We start from the raw sequence: 15070 nt of genomic DNA on the forward strand, positions 1-15070 counted from the left end.
TTGTCTATGGTACCTAGATAGACCCTTGTAAAAGTCTTTGTGAGTGACCACTTTGAAGGGTAATAACTTAGAGCATGTTCAATGTCATAAATAGCCACCTTGTGACCATTATTAATAAGTGTGCTCTTTCATTTTCAGCCCTCTAGGATTAGATTTGATATCTTCAAAATCACAAGTTGAAGGGTTGAAAAAGAGTTTGGTGTTTGCTCTTGTTGCATATGTCTGAATGACCCACGTTTATAACTTAATATTCCCCTCTTTACAACACATAAATGAACCCCTCTATCCATTTTTAGAGCTCTAGGATTCATTTGATATTTTTACTAAATCAAATCCAAGAGCAGTTTCTCAAAGTTTGTAGACAACTCGTTGCAAGATCTGCCTAAGTAACCTTCTTTATGGATTAGTATTTTGCATAGAGGTGATTGTAAAGAGATGTGGATCAATCTCTTGGCTTTCTGCATGTAAATTTTGCTACGTGTTCAATTGTCATGTCTTAAGGTAAGGTTACTATATTTTCAAGGCTAAAAGTAAATGCAATCTACAATATTTTGACACCTACTTTTCCATAAATTTTCAACATAGTCAACTTTGACTGTATCTTGCACCAATAATGGAGTCTTAAAGAAGTATATTTTGGCACATGTTCTCTTTGTACCCAACAGGACTGACTTCTTACTGGGAGAATAATTTCATTAGTGACAATTTTCTATAGAATTATTTGATTTTTTTTCCTTGGGATGCATACTTAACAGGGTTTGAAAGGTTTCAAGCATCTTTAATTACAACAATGAAGTTGTTAACTTTGGTGAATATTATCTCATACCCCAAGAAGTGTCATGCAATGGAACTTTGTTATCTAATTCTCGTCATGGAAGTCAACATGTTTGTACATTCTCATGGGACCTAAGAGATTGTTTGGTCAAATTTCAAGAGTACAAGGTTGTTTTCTTGTTTTAAGCACTAAACAAAAGGGTCAAAAATTAAACTTCAGTAATTGTATTCTTCATGTTTTTGGTCCACATGCATGCAAGATTGGTGTCAATAGATTCAAAGGTCAAACTGTATTAGAACAATTTTATTTAGTCTGACCCACAAAGAGATTCAACCTACCTCAAGATATTGGAGTCAAATTTCAATTTTGATCTTAAATACTTTTTTATTTAGATCATAATAATGCTTATTGCAAAATAAAGAATATGAACAAATGTATAATGACACATTGTCTTCTAAGATTAGTCAATGACATCGTTTGATAAATGGAATAAAAGTGAAATCATTTAGAATGTTCTAAAAATAATTTGAATCTATTAAGGTTGCCATACTTGACAATATTAGATAAGAAAGAAATGCAAATTAAGGTTGCCATAATTATGACTCTAACTAATACTAATTTAGCGCAGGGGCCACCAAAATCATTTCCAAGTTGTCCCCACCCAAGCAAGTAAATAGGAAACACATTCCCTAAACCTCAAAAATGATCAATGTGTTTCCATGACCATCCCAAGGAGACTGTCCCCAGAATGGATGCAGGTTTATGGCATGCAAATAAAATATTAAAAAAAGAAGTTATTAAGGCAGTTTTAAAAACAATTGCCCACTTGTGAGCAAAAATAATAAAATAACACTATAAGAGAAGAGTTTGGAGTTGAACGTAGACTAAAAGAAGAATGTAGATGCAAGGTTTGTGTGATTAGACATCACACACAAAGCCTGGAGTTTGTGGAGCTGCAATCTATGTGACAGTGATAGTAACATTGAGGTGGATCAAGATCAGGGGTGACTAGCATACTATCTTTTGTTTTCATTTTGAATTTGTCGTTTTCAACTTGTTTCACATTTGACAATATATGATCATTGATAGTTGATACATTGGTGAAACAATTGTATGATCATTGATAGTTGAAGTCCATTTTGATATATGATTATGATACAAATCTATGATACTTTTCATTCTTTCATTTGACTCATTTAATGTCATCTTGTGTTCCTATTCTTAGACTCTAGTATTCTTAAATGATGATTTGATTTGATTCTATGTTCTATGATGCTTCGATTTGATGGTGTGTTCTATAATGATTTGATGGACAGAATTTGACCATTTCAATGATGAATGTTACACTTACAATGTTCTAAAATTCACTAGTATATTTAAAAATTCATGAGCATGCACTAATTTTTTCATATATATATATATATATCCCTTTCGCCCCCCTGCTTCAGCCCAAACAAGGTCCCCCAATTCTTTTTCCCCATCCCCCCATCCCAGAAGCTTATAGCACGTGAGAGATTGTAAGCATTTCCTTCAGAATATCTTTTGTATGAATGAAAGACTTATTTTCCGAAGGACTGGAAAACTGAATGTAAAATTCAGTTGGTTTCTTTACAACTGCCAGCTATATCAATTGTGTCGGATGTTTTTCGATGGAATGAAAATCAGGCTATGAGTTGATTATCTTTGTATGCTTTTGTTTTTGCAATTCCACAATTTTAGTATTCAATGGTTTTTGTGATTAATTCAATGTCCTCAAAGCCTCATGTAATAGTCACCATGATGAGACATTTTAACGCATGATGCATAAAAAATTATGCTGAAGCTCACTTTTCCTGAAGCAAACTTGTAAACGACCTATATCACAACCATACACAAACAGGAAAAGTTTTCATGCTATTAAAAAATATACAAATCTCTAAAGCCTATTCAGACCACTAAAAAAATGCCACAATTAGTAATCAGATTTGCCAGAAACAATATTGATACACATACAGAAAACATCAGCCTAGCTGCCTTGTAAAAGCATAAACAATTTTAATACCATTTTCCAGAATATCTTCCAATAAAGCCACAAACATAGAACTTCTATGGAATATCATCTGCAATACAATCCCCAGCAAATAATGCATTTTAAATAATTCTGCAGATAATATCATAACTTGCTACTTAACTAAGATATCATCCTGCAGAAGAACAGCTAAGATAAAATATTGAAATGTAGTGAAAACAACTTTATGCCCAGTTGAAAAAATTTTACTGAGCCTAGTGCCCAAATGGTGCTTGCTAGTCATTAAAACTTCTCTTATTATCTTTGACAACTTTACGACCAGTTGAAATTTGATAACAGAACCTTGAGCATATGCTATGGCCAACTTCAAATTATTGCCGGCATTTAACCTGAAGGTTTATTGTCATTGATAACTTTACGCAACCTGTCAGTTTCCTCATCAGCGCTTACTTTATCAATCACCATTTGTTCAAATATGTCGTCAGCATTCTTCCCAGCTTTGACACGAGTTGAAAGAAGCAAGTTGTAGATCTCTGTAGCTACAAAGTGAATATCCCTAAGAAGTTTTAAAACAGAATCTGCAATTTCTACATTCCCTTGCTCCTCCAAATATTTCAGAATGCCTACGACTGTGAAAACTTTCAGCCTTTTCTAGCATACCTCCCCTCACATATGCAGCAAGTAGTATGTTAGATACTCTGAAATCATAACTTAACCTTGATGACTCCCATTCTTTGAATATCTTCTCGGCTCCTTCAATGTCTCCAAACATTGCCAGTGAAGAAATCATACATATATAATTATCAGTATATAATTTATCAAATGATGATTTTAAGGAATCCCATATCCTGTAAACTTCTTCCTTATCACCAATAGAGGCATTCATGATAATAAGGTAGTCATGTGCTTTGCGCTCACCTTCAGCAATGTTTTTTTCTGCTTTTTTCAAGGCAGATTTTGCTTTGTCTAGAAGACCACCTTTGATGTACATGTTTCCTACAGTAATGTCTGCAGTCCACTTTATGCTATCATCACTAGTCGATTTTAATTCATCCACTATGTTCTCTGCATTATCAAGGCTAGACATAGCAGCACATGCATTGATCCAGAGTCTATAAGTTGATGGATTTAGATGTACATTCATTTTCTTTAAATGCTCGATTGTTAAAAGAACCTTCTCCATCTGTCCCCTTGCCAAATAGCAAGTCATCACCTTATTATATGGATGTACAGTTGTAACAAATCCCAACTCCTTCATCTTTTCCATCCAATTCTCTGTTTTTTCAATCAATCCCTCCCTGACATAACAATGGAGTAGAGCACCATAAGTGATTTCATTCTTTGCAGACTCCGGTAGATCTTGAAAATACGTCTCAGCTCTATCAATGCCATACACTATAGCAATCAAATCTGACTGGGCATAGTAGTCACCAGGTGCAAGGACAAACTTAGGGTGATTTTGCATCCACTCCAAAACCTGGAATCGCCATGAAAAATTAAGTAGCAAAACATGAACGTCAACTTGAATCGCTTGACGTATTGACATGCAACCAAATTAGAAATATACTGAATTGTTCTCCTATATGCATAAGCACATTTGGAAAAAAGTAGCCTGAATATGAATGCTGTAAATAAAATATATAACCATTTGAATAAGAATGATAGCATTGCTATACTCAAATTCATTATGTGCGAGTTCAAATGCAATTAGGAAGAATTAATTAAGCCATTGCCAGCATTAATGGAGGCACTTGCAAGTCTTAAAATTGAAATTGAGAACATAATTTTTTTTTTCCTTTTGGTTAATGAAATGCTTATGTTAATTAAGTGCAAAAGCCCGCCCAATAACACGGTGAACCCACAAGAATTTGCAATCACCAAAGGTCCGCAAAGCATAATCACTAACAAGGCCAAAGTAACCTACAGCCTAAAACATAGACTACAAATGGTAATGGAAATTGCTGTAAGAATACAGACTCTTAAATGCAAGCAGTGAGCATGAGAAAAACCACACTCATGGATCACATCACTTGTGAAACAGTCAAAAAGTTTACAGATACAAAATAAAGATATTCAACAGACAGTTCGTGAAGCATCCCAAATCCTAGCTTGCAAAATGATGCTGCACATTTTCTATCTGATAATCGTTGCAACTCCAACAGATGCTATAATTAAACTGTATCTTTAAATTTCTTAAAGCTGAAGTCCTAAGAGTTCCTTTATTGTTGGTGATTCTAAGAACAGTGATACAAAACAGTCATTACTCTGTTTAGCAGCATATAGTTCCATGATGCAGATAAGATTTTGATTCATGTTCTCCACTTTGCAGGCTAAACAGTCTGCACTGGTCTAATTTGCTACGACTGGCACTAATACAAACAAATGGTTCATAATCAAAAGTCTATGACTGATAATATTTCAATGATATCGACTGACAACAATATTGATTCAGTGATTGAAATGCTTGAGCAGAGTAAGCCAAACAAATGGCCAATATAAAGACAGATTTCAGCAACAATATTAAAGTGAAATCATTCTTTTAATTTATTGAGCATTTGATGTATGCTTTCTATTGCATTTTTGTCTAAAGAAAGGGGCATACCTCCATGAATGTCATCAAACATTTCTCATATCTGAAACACTTTCCTCATTTTTAGATGGAAAAAGTTGATTGTTATGTAAACAAATTTAAAAAGGAACCTGTATTAGGTCTTTGGTGATCTGTAATTAAGGACAGATATTTCATTGTCTAACTTGCCAACTGTGATTTAAGAATTCAGACAAACAATTGAACATGAAGGGACGAGAGCTAGCAATAAAAAAACGGAAGGCATAAGAATTACCCTTGAAGAAACCCAGTTCTGGGGGAAAAAGCTCCAGCAAGTGTCAGGCATATAACCCTCCTTATCTACCATCTCCTAATGAATATAATCTCAAGCCTCCTGGGTATATTACAGACAAGAAAATTTAATGTTACACTCTTAAGGCTTTGGCAATGGTGGGCCTTTTTTGTTACCGCAGTAGTCGTAAAAATGAAGTTGTTGCAAAGCTGTCATAACATTGCTTGAACTATATGAATCTTATTCTGCATGCTGAAGTTACAGCTATAAGATAAGCATACAAATTAAAGGTAAAGAAATTCAAGTTCAGATAACTGAGTTCCAGACAACCTGCATCAGGTAAAGAGAGTACAAAAATCTTAGCCACTTAGCCTAGCCTACAGTTAAAAGTCATGCATATAGGAGGATTGTGCACTAAGGTAAACACAATGAAGAAACAAACATACAATTATATCCGATTAACACAGCAGAAGCTAATAACAAGAAGGATGTGAGGAATACAAATCTCCAAGGATTGACCTCCAAACTGTTGATGTAAGTTTTGTTCCATTACAACATGCAGAATCAGATAATATTTAAAAATGAAATAACAAATTTCCATCTCTCTTCAATGCTCATGTGCTAAACATGTAGGCAGATTGTGTAATCAAATGGGACAACGTCAACGTTACTTCTTTATTGTGGACTTCCACTCAGTTTTATGATGTGATGTGCTTTTTATCACAAAGGGAGTTACGTTGTTCCTTCAATAGCCACCAACTTAACTTCTTCCAACCAAAGGATTGCCATGGAAAGGGTTTAGAAAGCTAATCTACTCCTCCAAAGTAAGAAACTGTGGATGTTTTTGTAAGTCTATTACACTTAGTTTAGCCATCAACATCAACCAAGCTAGTACAAGCAACAATCAAGCTAGTACAAGCTAATCTCCTAAAGTAAATGTAAGATGTTCAAACTGCCACCATTCCATCAACATTGTCTATCAATGCATATCAATGTGCAAGCAACAATCGAAGTAAAGCTCATAATTTTGCCATTCGACCACACACATTGTACTTACAATCAGCAAGCAGCTAGTGATTTGGTCAAAGTGAGATCACCAAAGATTGATTCACAGTTCCTTCCATTCATCTAAACAAATAATAATCTGAGAGAGATGCAAAGAACCATGCAGTAAATCCAAAATGATCATATATACCATACAAGCACAATGATGGATAGAGAGCGATTCTGTTAGCACTTTGACAACAACTATCCAACATAACTCTTTCTAACTTACTCTCTAATCTTGTAATCTCATGAGCTACAAATAAGAAAGCTTTTGCCTTTTATACTTGTTCAATTACAATAAAGGACCAAGATCTATTCAAGATCAAGGGACAAAATTAATCCATTACAAACCCTACTTAGGGTTGCCACACTATCATCCAATAACATGAAGGCACCACCCCATGGGCCAATAAGAAAATTACAATGTTTTGAGAGTCCATGAGAAAATTGTACAGTTGGCATAATATGATTGAGTGTGCTTGGACAGTTGTAACTGAAATTTGCTGATAGGTTGAAGAGAAGTGGGACCTAGATTTGTTCATTTTTAACACAACTCATTTCTAATTTCTTTGTTTCTCTAGTCCAAATTTCTTTCCTTTGTAAGTTCTGATTTTGATATAGAATGGCTTCAACTCTGATTTGAGATGTAGGATACCGATTCATCCCCAGGATAGTTGATGCAGAGGTAGAAGCGGGTGAATCTCAGATGTGTCTAGGTGCCTTGCTTTGGCTGCTTGGAAGCCATCCATAGGCTTCCGGATGTAGATAGAAGCTAGATACTTGCATCCTGCCGCATTTGGTAGTTTGGGACTGGCTTCTGGGCAGCCTCCGCAGGGCATCCAGACACATCCAGAGGAATCTACTAGCCTAGCTCCCAAAAAACTATTAAGAAATACCCAAAACTTTTGTTATTTTTATTTGCATTTTCTCTATATCATTTTTCAGGTCTTTTTTTTTCCAACCCTAAAACGACCCCAAAGGTGAATGTTGAAGCATTCACAAGTCATTTTGTAACTTTGCTTGCAGCTACTTCAAATTTGGTCTCCATTTTGCATTGTGAAGGCAAGTTGAGCATTTTTTAATAGGATCAATCAGAGGGCAAGTGATAGCTTCTTCGAAGGAGTCTTAAGCATTTAAGGAAAGTATTTGATCCCATTCTTGAGTATTTCGATGAATATTTTTGAGTCGATGAATTTTTCAAGATTTTTTTCAATTTTTTTCATACAAATAAAGAAGTTTGGGTATCTATTTTAGTAGTTTTTTTTTCATTTTTTGTACTTGTATGCTTGATGTTCATAGTTGTTTTCCTAATTAAAATTATTTATTTTGTTATTATAAGTTGCAAAAAATTGGATTTTATCGTGCAACAATGGTTGTCAGTGGTAGTCAAAGTTCTGTAAAGGGGGAGGAGAGAAAGGGACTGATGATTTCAAAGTTGATATAGGATCTCCTTTGTAGAGACATACAACAAGGATTTCACAGGTTTCAGGAGGTGGCTCATAATATTAGAAGTGCAATTTTTTTGAAAGTAACAAAGGGAAACCTTTCAATAGTTCATATTCCTAGGTGAAACTTCATTTTATCGGCCTTGCTTGCAAAGGATTTGGAATGTGCAAAGGCAAAAATGGTACTAGGATGACTAGTGCAAGAATAGTTTCATTTGTAAGAGAACAAGAAGCTGCTGATGCATTGGTCAAAAGATCAAAAAAAGATACTATCAATCTCCATCCTCAAAGAGCAAGATGCATGCACCCACCGAACCAATTGTATCCTCCCAACGCCCATTCTTGCAAGTACTTGTACCAGGAAAGGATGAGGAAGAAGCGGAAATTTCAACCCGCAAAAGAGGCCCATTGCACACTACATTTAAAATTTAAAATGGAGACAAGAGACTGTGTTGATGAATCTATTGCACGTTGCCTCTATGCAAATGGGCTTCCTTTCAGCTTTATGAGATAACCATATTGGAAGGAAATGGTGGCAACAATCAAAGAATAACTAGTTGATTACACAAGCCCGGAGTATAAAAAGGTGTGTACAACTCTATTGCAACAAGAGAAGACACATATAGAGAAATATCTTCAACCAATCAAAAGATCTTGCAAAACTTCGGATCTAACTATTGTGTCAGATGGTTGGAAGGATACAAGAAGTTGACCACTGATTATTGTGATTGCAGTGTTCCCCAAAGGAGCAATATTTTTTAAGGTTGTTGATTGTGAGGGGGAAGTGAAAGATTTCAAATTCATTTCTAGAATTCCAATCAAGGCTATTGAGATGGTGGTTAGTGAGAATGTGGTACAGGTGGTCATAGACAACACGAAAAATTGTAGGGGTACAAGTGCTTTGGTTGAAAGTAAGCATGACCATATTTTTTAACCCCACACACCATAACTCCCTTAAATTGGTCATGCAAAGATTGACACTCAAATAGATTGGGTGAAGAAAATATACCAAGAGGGGGAGGAGATACAAATGTTTGTAACAAACCACCACATGTCACAATCCATGTTTAGAACAATATCCAAATTGGAGTTGCTGAAGGTAAATTAATTTTTTGAAATTACTAAGATTAAATGTTTCATGGATTTGTAATTTAGTTAAAATTTATAATTTTATTGTCAATTGACATATTGTTAACTTGCTTAGGTTGGTCAAACCTATTTTGCGTCTCATACAATTGTCATGAAACGACTCCTTAAGGTAAAAGATGCATTGAGCCAAATGGTCATCTCTAATCAATGGGGCATATGGAAGGCCTCAAATTTAGAAAGAGCCAGAAGGGTCATGGATTTGGTTATGGATGAAAGTTGGTGGGCTCATGTGAGGAGGTATTTGGTATGCCAGGTAGAGTTGCACCATTTGCGGATGAGGAGGTTGCTGAGGGGTGCCACAAAGCTCTACAAGACTCTTCTCACTAGAAGAAATGCATGAAAAAGTAAGGCTGGAATTTGGGTTGTTTGCTTCAGGATTAAAGCATTCTCCATTTACAGTGAAGGACCAAAATAGAATGGGAGCTATCACATGGTGATACATGTATGGTCAACCTTTCAAGCATCTTCAACCTCTTGCAATCAAGGTCCTGTCACAACTAAGTTTTTAATTTTTTTGTTGTATGTTTACCACTTGCAATCTAAAATTTAGTGTTCCACACATTTTTAAAAATTAGTCTGCTTTTCATTTGTATGTTTTGTGCCCACATCTAGGTTGCTAGTTCTTCTACTGTTAAAAGGAATTGGAATACATACTCCTTTATCCATTTAGTGAAGTGCAACCGGTTGGGCTCCAAGAAAGCTAATGACTTGGTTTGTGTCCACACCAACTTGCATCTTTTGTCACGTAAGAATGATCATTACAAGAGACCAAAAAGATTTGGGATGTAGGCATTGAGTGTGCTGATTTGGATGCAACACTTCATTACCTTACTAAACTCGGAGATGGTGATGATGATAGTGTGGCACGTGGTGCATCTAGCATAAGTGGAACCCTTTTGGGTTCAAATGATCTTTCCACAATTGGAGATGATGAGAACGTGGATTTTCTTGTGAATCCTTATAAATTGAACTATAATGCACATTAGTTGATTGAATCTCCAATCATGAACTAAATTTTATTTGTTGGTATCTTGAACATGAATCCTGTATCTGCTTCTGAATCGGTAACTTAGTTTGAGATGACTTTTCTCTAAGTTTGGGGTCTAGTAAAGCTTGGTGTTTGTGCATCTACGTAGGTTTCTTTCTTCAGCACCTTACATCTCTGATTTTCTTGAAACTGAGTGAGCTTTGACTTCCAAACTCCCTAATGTTCACCCCCCTCTTGGTTATAAAGTCTCTACCCAAGAAGTTACTGTTTTTTGAGGAGATTGCTACCTATAGAGGGAGGAATATGTTCAAATTTTGAGGTACAATAAGAAACATTGCTCTTCTCTTCCATAAGTGACTCCAAAATGAAAGGGTGTATCTCTGATTTGGGCCGACTTGGTCAATTTAGACCAGTAAAATCATTTTGAATTAATCCTTTATTCATGCATAAGCCGATCTTGTTTGAACTTGAAATGCAAGTTTTCAAATTTCAAACTGTGTTATGCAATCTCCTTTTAACCCCCCATCAATCTGATTTTGAGCCCAATAATTCTGAGTGGAATTCTTATGTAAGTCAAGATTAGAAATCTCTACTTTTGATTAAACTCTTCCAGTTTTGCTATGAAATGACCCCTTTGATGAAGGTGATATACAATCTCCTCGCCCCTAACTCATTAACTCGTCTTATGATGGTGGAAATTAGGAAGATTTTTGGATTAAGAATCCTGACTAGATTCAATGTTAACTTCATCAATTACTAGTTGCCTCTTCACCTTTGTTTTGCTCTCCTAACTTTATCCTTTGTTTATTGGTTGAGATTTATCATATGCAATCTGCATTAGGAGCCATTTGATTTGATTGTTGATCATCTCTTGCTCAAGATTCTCATCGTCATTTTACCTCTAGTCTTCATTTTATCAAGTTTTGAATTATTGGGAGTTTAGAACGAAATTCTAGCATGAGTTGAGTTTTTCATAAGGTGCTGGGCAGAAATATGACATGTCTTGAGATTAAGAATCCCAAGGGGAGATCCGACTCCGCCTCTTCCTTGGGATTGTCCTTTTACCCTTTGAAATTCCCTAGTCTAGTAGGCTCAATATAGACTCCCAACTTTATCATTCTTCTTGGTCTTGGTCTGATTTTATAATAGATTTGAAGTTTGTAAAACTCATTGTTGTTGCCTTAAACTTATCCTCAACTCCATTTCACACTCCAGGCTATGGATTTAGTCTTCACCTCCCCTCTTCTCATGAAACTCGCCTTTCTGAATGGCAAAATTTTTGATTTATGCTTGGATGTTGAATCTTGAGAGGGAGCGGGTTCTGACCTCCTCTCTAAATTATCTCCTTGTTTCATTTAGTTTCACCAACTCCCATCCAACTTCATGTCTCCACTCATCCACTTTCTACCTCAAATTTCATCTGATTTGCATCGTTATGGAGCTGTAAAAACAATTGTGGTTGCCTTGCATCAACATATATTCAACTAGCGGTTGAGTTACTCCCTTTTGTTGCCTTAGACAATGAGGCAGAAATCTGGCATGTGTGGGGATTAGGAATCCTGAAGTCAAAGATTATTTCACTTTTAGTTAGCCTCCCGCCTTGTCAATTCACTTCTTTCTCCTTGCATTTCACAATTCAACATGATATTCAAGGGTGACTTTTTCCTCATTCGTACAATCTGATCTTCACTTTGGTTGATTGGCATTTGATTTCATTCACGATTTCCTTCCAAAGTTTGTCTCTTTCTTTTCACGTTTTGACTGATTTTCACCCATTATCCTTCAAAATTCAGTTCTCCACATCACTTGGAGTTGAGATTATGTTAGAGGGGAGGGGAGGGGTTCCATGCGAGTCAAGATTGAGAGCAGATTGGAATCCCTACTATTCTCAAGTTTAGTTTACTTTTTCCAAACTGCCTTTCAAAAATCATCCGTTTGTTGCACTTCGCTCGCTCTTTTCATCATTTCACAATTGAAACCTGCCTTGTAATCACTTGGAATCCATCTAGGCATGGGAGAAATTTTGGGGATTGTCGAGATGGTCAACCCTAAGGCATGGTTTTATTCCGACCTAGTGTCGAGATTTTCAATTTTGTAAGTTAACTTCCAATTTTCACTTCAATTTCTTCGGCTCAAAGGGTGAAGCAATTTAAATAAAATATAACATCTAAGTATTTTCTTTTAATTTAGTTATATTTATGTTTATATAAATATTGTCAAGATGTTTCAGGTAGGTTTCAAATTCATTCAAATTAAAATAAAGATTTTACATTTTGGGAGTTTCTAAATTTTTTTAGGCTTAGCCAAATTTCAAGATTCAGTATTCTCGTACAACTTTTCTTGGCTTTCCAAAACAAATTTGATATGAAAACAAGGGTTCTAATTGATTTCATCACAAACTCCTTGATCTCAAAGCCATATCCTTGACTTAGTTAGCCCAGGTCTCGCTCACACCCTTAACTAATTTGACTAACCAGGGAGCCAAAATTGCTCAAAAACATCTCTTTGACTTGTGTAGACTTGAAAATCACTACCAAGACAATCTAAGAACACCACTCATACTGCCAAAGCAAAAGGAGGGGGTTCCCATTTGCAGGTGATGGTGTGAAAACCTCACAACACACTAGCAAAGAATTTAATTTATAAAATTAAGAACAATGTGAGGCAAGCCAGACTATAATGTCCCCTTTTTGAAATAGGATTTAATAATATATAATATAATAACATCAAAATATTACCAATTGAATATAATATTACTAAAGTTTAATTAAATCCGACGTATGATCAAAAGGCATGAAATACAAAGTTGTAACTCATGTAACCATAAGATATACAAGCGAAAGGAGTATATTAGAAATATGTTACGGAGGGAGGACAAAAGAAAGAATGGAGCATGTGAATCAAGAAAGAATTAATGGAAGAAGAAAGGAATGCACAAAATATCAAATGACTCCTTCAAAAGACAATTGTACTCTTTGAAAGTGTTGTAATCATAATAGGTTATGACTCTTTCTAAGAGAAGAAATAAAAGGTTGAACTCATTCAAATGGTAGAAATTGTGAAAGAATGTGTTTCTTGCAAAGGGCAGAAATGAAGAAGAGGTGTAACTCTTCAACATCTAGATCTTTAGTGTTAGATCATATCAAATTGATCCTAACTCTTATTAGTTAAATTTGTCTTTATGCTTACCACTTAGTTAAGAAATGACCACAACTTCTCCTATAGAATATGAAATAAGTCTAGTTGGTTAGAGAAATATTTATTGGTAACCTCTTTCATAAATCTATTGATGATGACTTTCTGTATTTTGACTGATTATTTGTTGTCTTGCTTAGAAATTAAACTAAGTTATAGGGTTTGACCCCTAGAGCACTCGGTACCAGTCCAATTTGAAATTGCTACTGGTCCTTGTCCAATACTCTTGCAGGTCTAGATAGGGTGCTCCACGAAGGACTAAATCATCTGGGGCAAAACCCAAGGCAAATCAAAACACCTTGGTGCTGAATTTTTTATTTTTATATTTTTTTTTGCAAAATTTAGTGTTTTTTTAAAAATCCGTGACTTCCATAAAGTGATATAAAACCCTAAGTGAGGGTTGAAAATATTATCGAGGATATTTTTCTCATTTGTTTTGCAAGCACATATTTTTCTCTTGCAAGTTGTACAAAAGTTTGGCTTGTACATAAAGTTGAGGGAGTTAAAGATCAATTTTGGAGTGGGCAAAGGTTTGACTTCAAGTATCAAATAAAGGGAGTACTAGAGCTTCACTCCTACTCATTTTGTAATTGTCCCCACTTCTAGAATAGAATTTAATAATAAATAATAAAAATACCTTGAAAAATAAATAAAATAATAATTATATAATACATTAATAGATAAAGTATTAATATATTAATAGACGAATCTAATAACATTATATATTAGATTAATATAATAATATAATATATTTTTAATAAATAGATAAATTAGATTATTTATCCAATATAATTACGTAAATAATATAACATTAGATAAATCAAATGTATCAAATATTTGGATTACATAAGATAAATATTATAATGTAATTTTGAATAATATTATAATATATACCGTTAGAATATGTTATGAATATATCAATTATTATTTGATTACATTATATAAATAATTTATTATTATTAATATAAATACACATTAAATATATATCAAACCTTCCAATTAAAGAATAAACCTATATAAATGTAGTAAATTAAGAACAAATATAAACATAACAAAAAGACCAAATGAGCAGCAATGACCATTACCTCTCACACACGATAAAGCAAAGCGATAGTATTCACTAGATTCACTACGAGTCAGGCGAGTTACCCAGTTCAAAGAGTTGGGTAACTAAAGACGAGTCAAAATGACCTGTAACCCTAGCTCAAAGGGTCACCTTGGGTGACTCGTTAGACTCTCTTGACCCATAGGATGACCACGCAAGTCATGATGCACGTGACTTGGTCGCAGATGGGCAAAATCAGATGTCAAACAAAAAAAATCTCTTTTAATTTTTTTTTTTCTTTTTCTCATAACCCTAAAAGGGCTTTCATAACACTCTTATGTGAGAAATAGAAAGAAAGAGAGAAGAAGAACAAGAAATAGAAAGTCATTATTTTGCAACCAGTTGAATAAAAGAGGAGAAACACTTGCATTTGTGACATTGGAGCAGTCATATACTTGCATTTAGATCATCAAGCAGTTTATAGGAGCTCTTCTCAACACTTATCAACTCTCATTTGAAAGAGCTAATAGTTGATTTTTTGGGATTTAGAAGACTTTTTTCTCTATGTTTATGGGTTT

At 34.7% G+C, this 15070-nt stretch overlaps 1 pseudogene; it reads right to left on the bottom strand.

Moving 5' to 3' along the window:
• Positions 1–3115: 3115 nt before the first annotated feature.
• Positions 3116–15070, bottom strand: part of LOC149542451 (pentatricopeptide repeat-containing protein At5g09450, mitochondrial-like) — a 101486-nt pseudogene continuing 89531 nt past the window's right edge.

The sequence above is a fragment of the Cupressus sempervirens genome, chromosome 8 (assembly GCF_028749045.1).
Source record: "Cupressus sempervirens isolate cs-2001-9-10 chromosome 8, ASM2874904v1, whole genome shotgun sequence".
NCBI classification, from domain to species: Eukaryota; Viridiplantae; Streptophyta; class Pinopsida; order Cupressales; family Cupressaceae; genus Cupressus; species Cupressus sempervirens.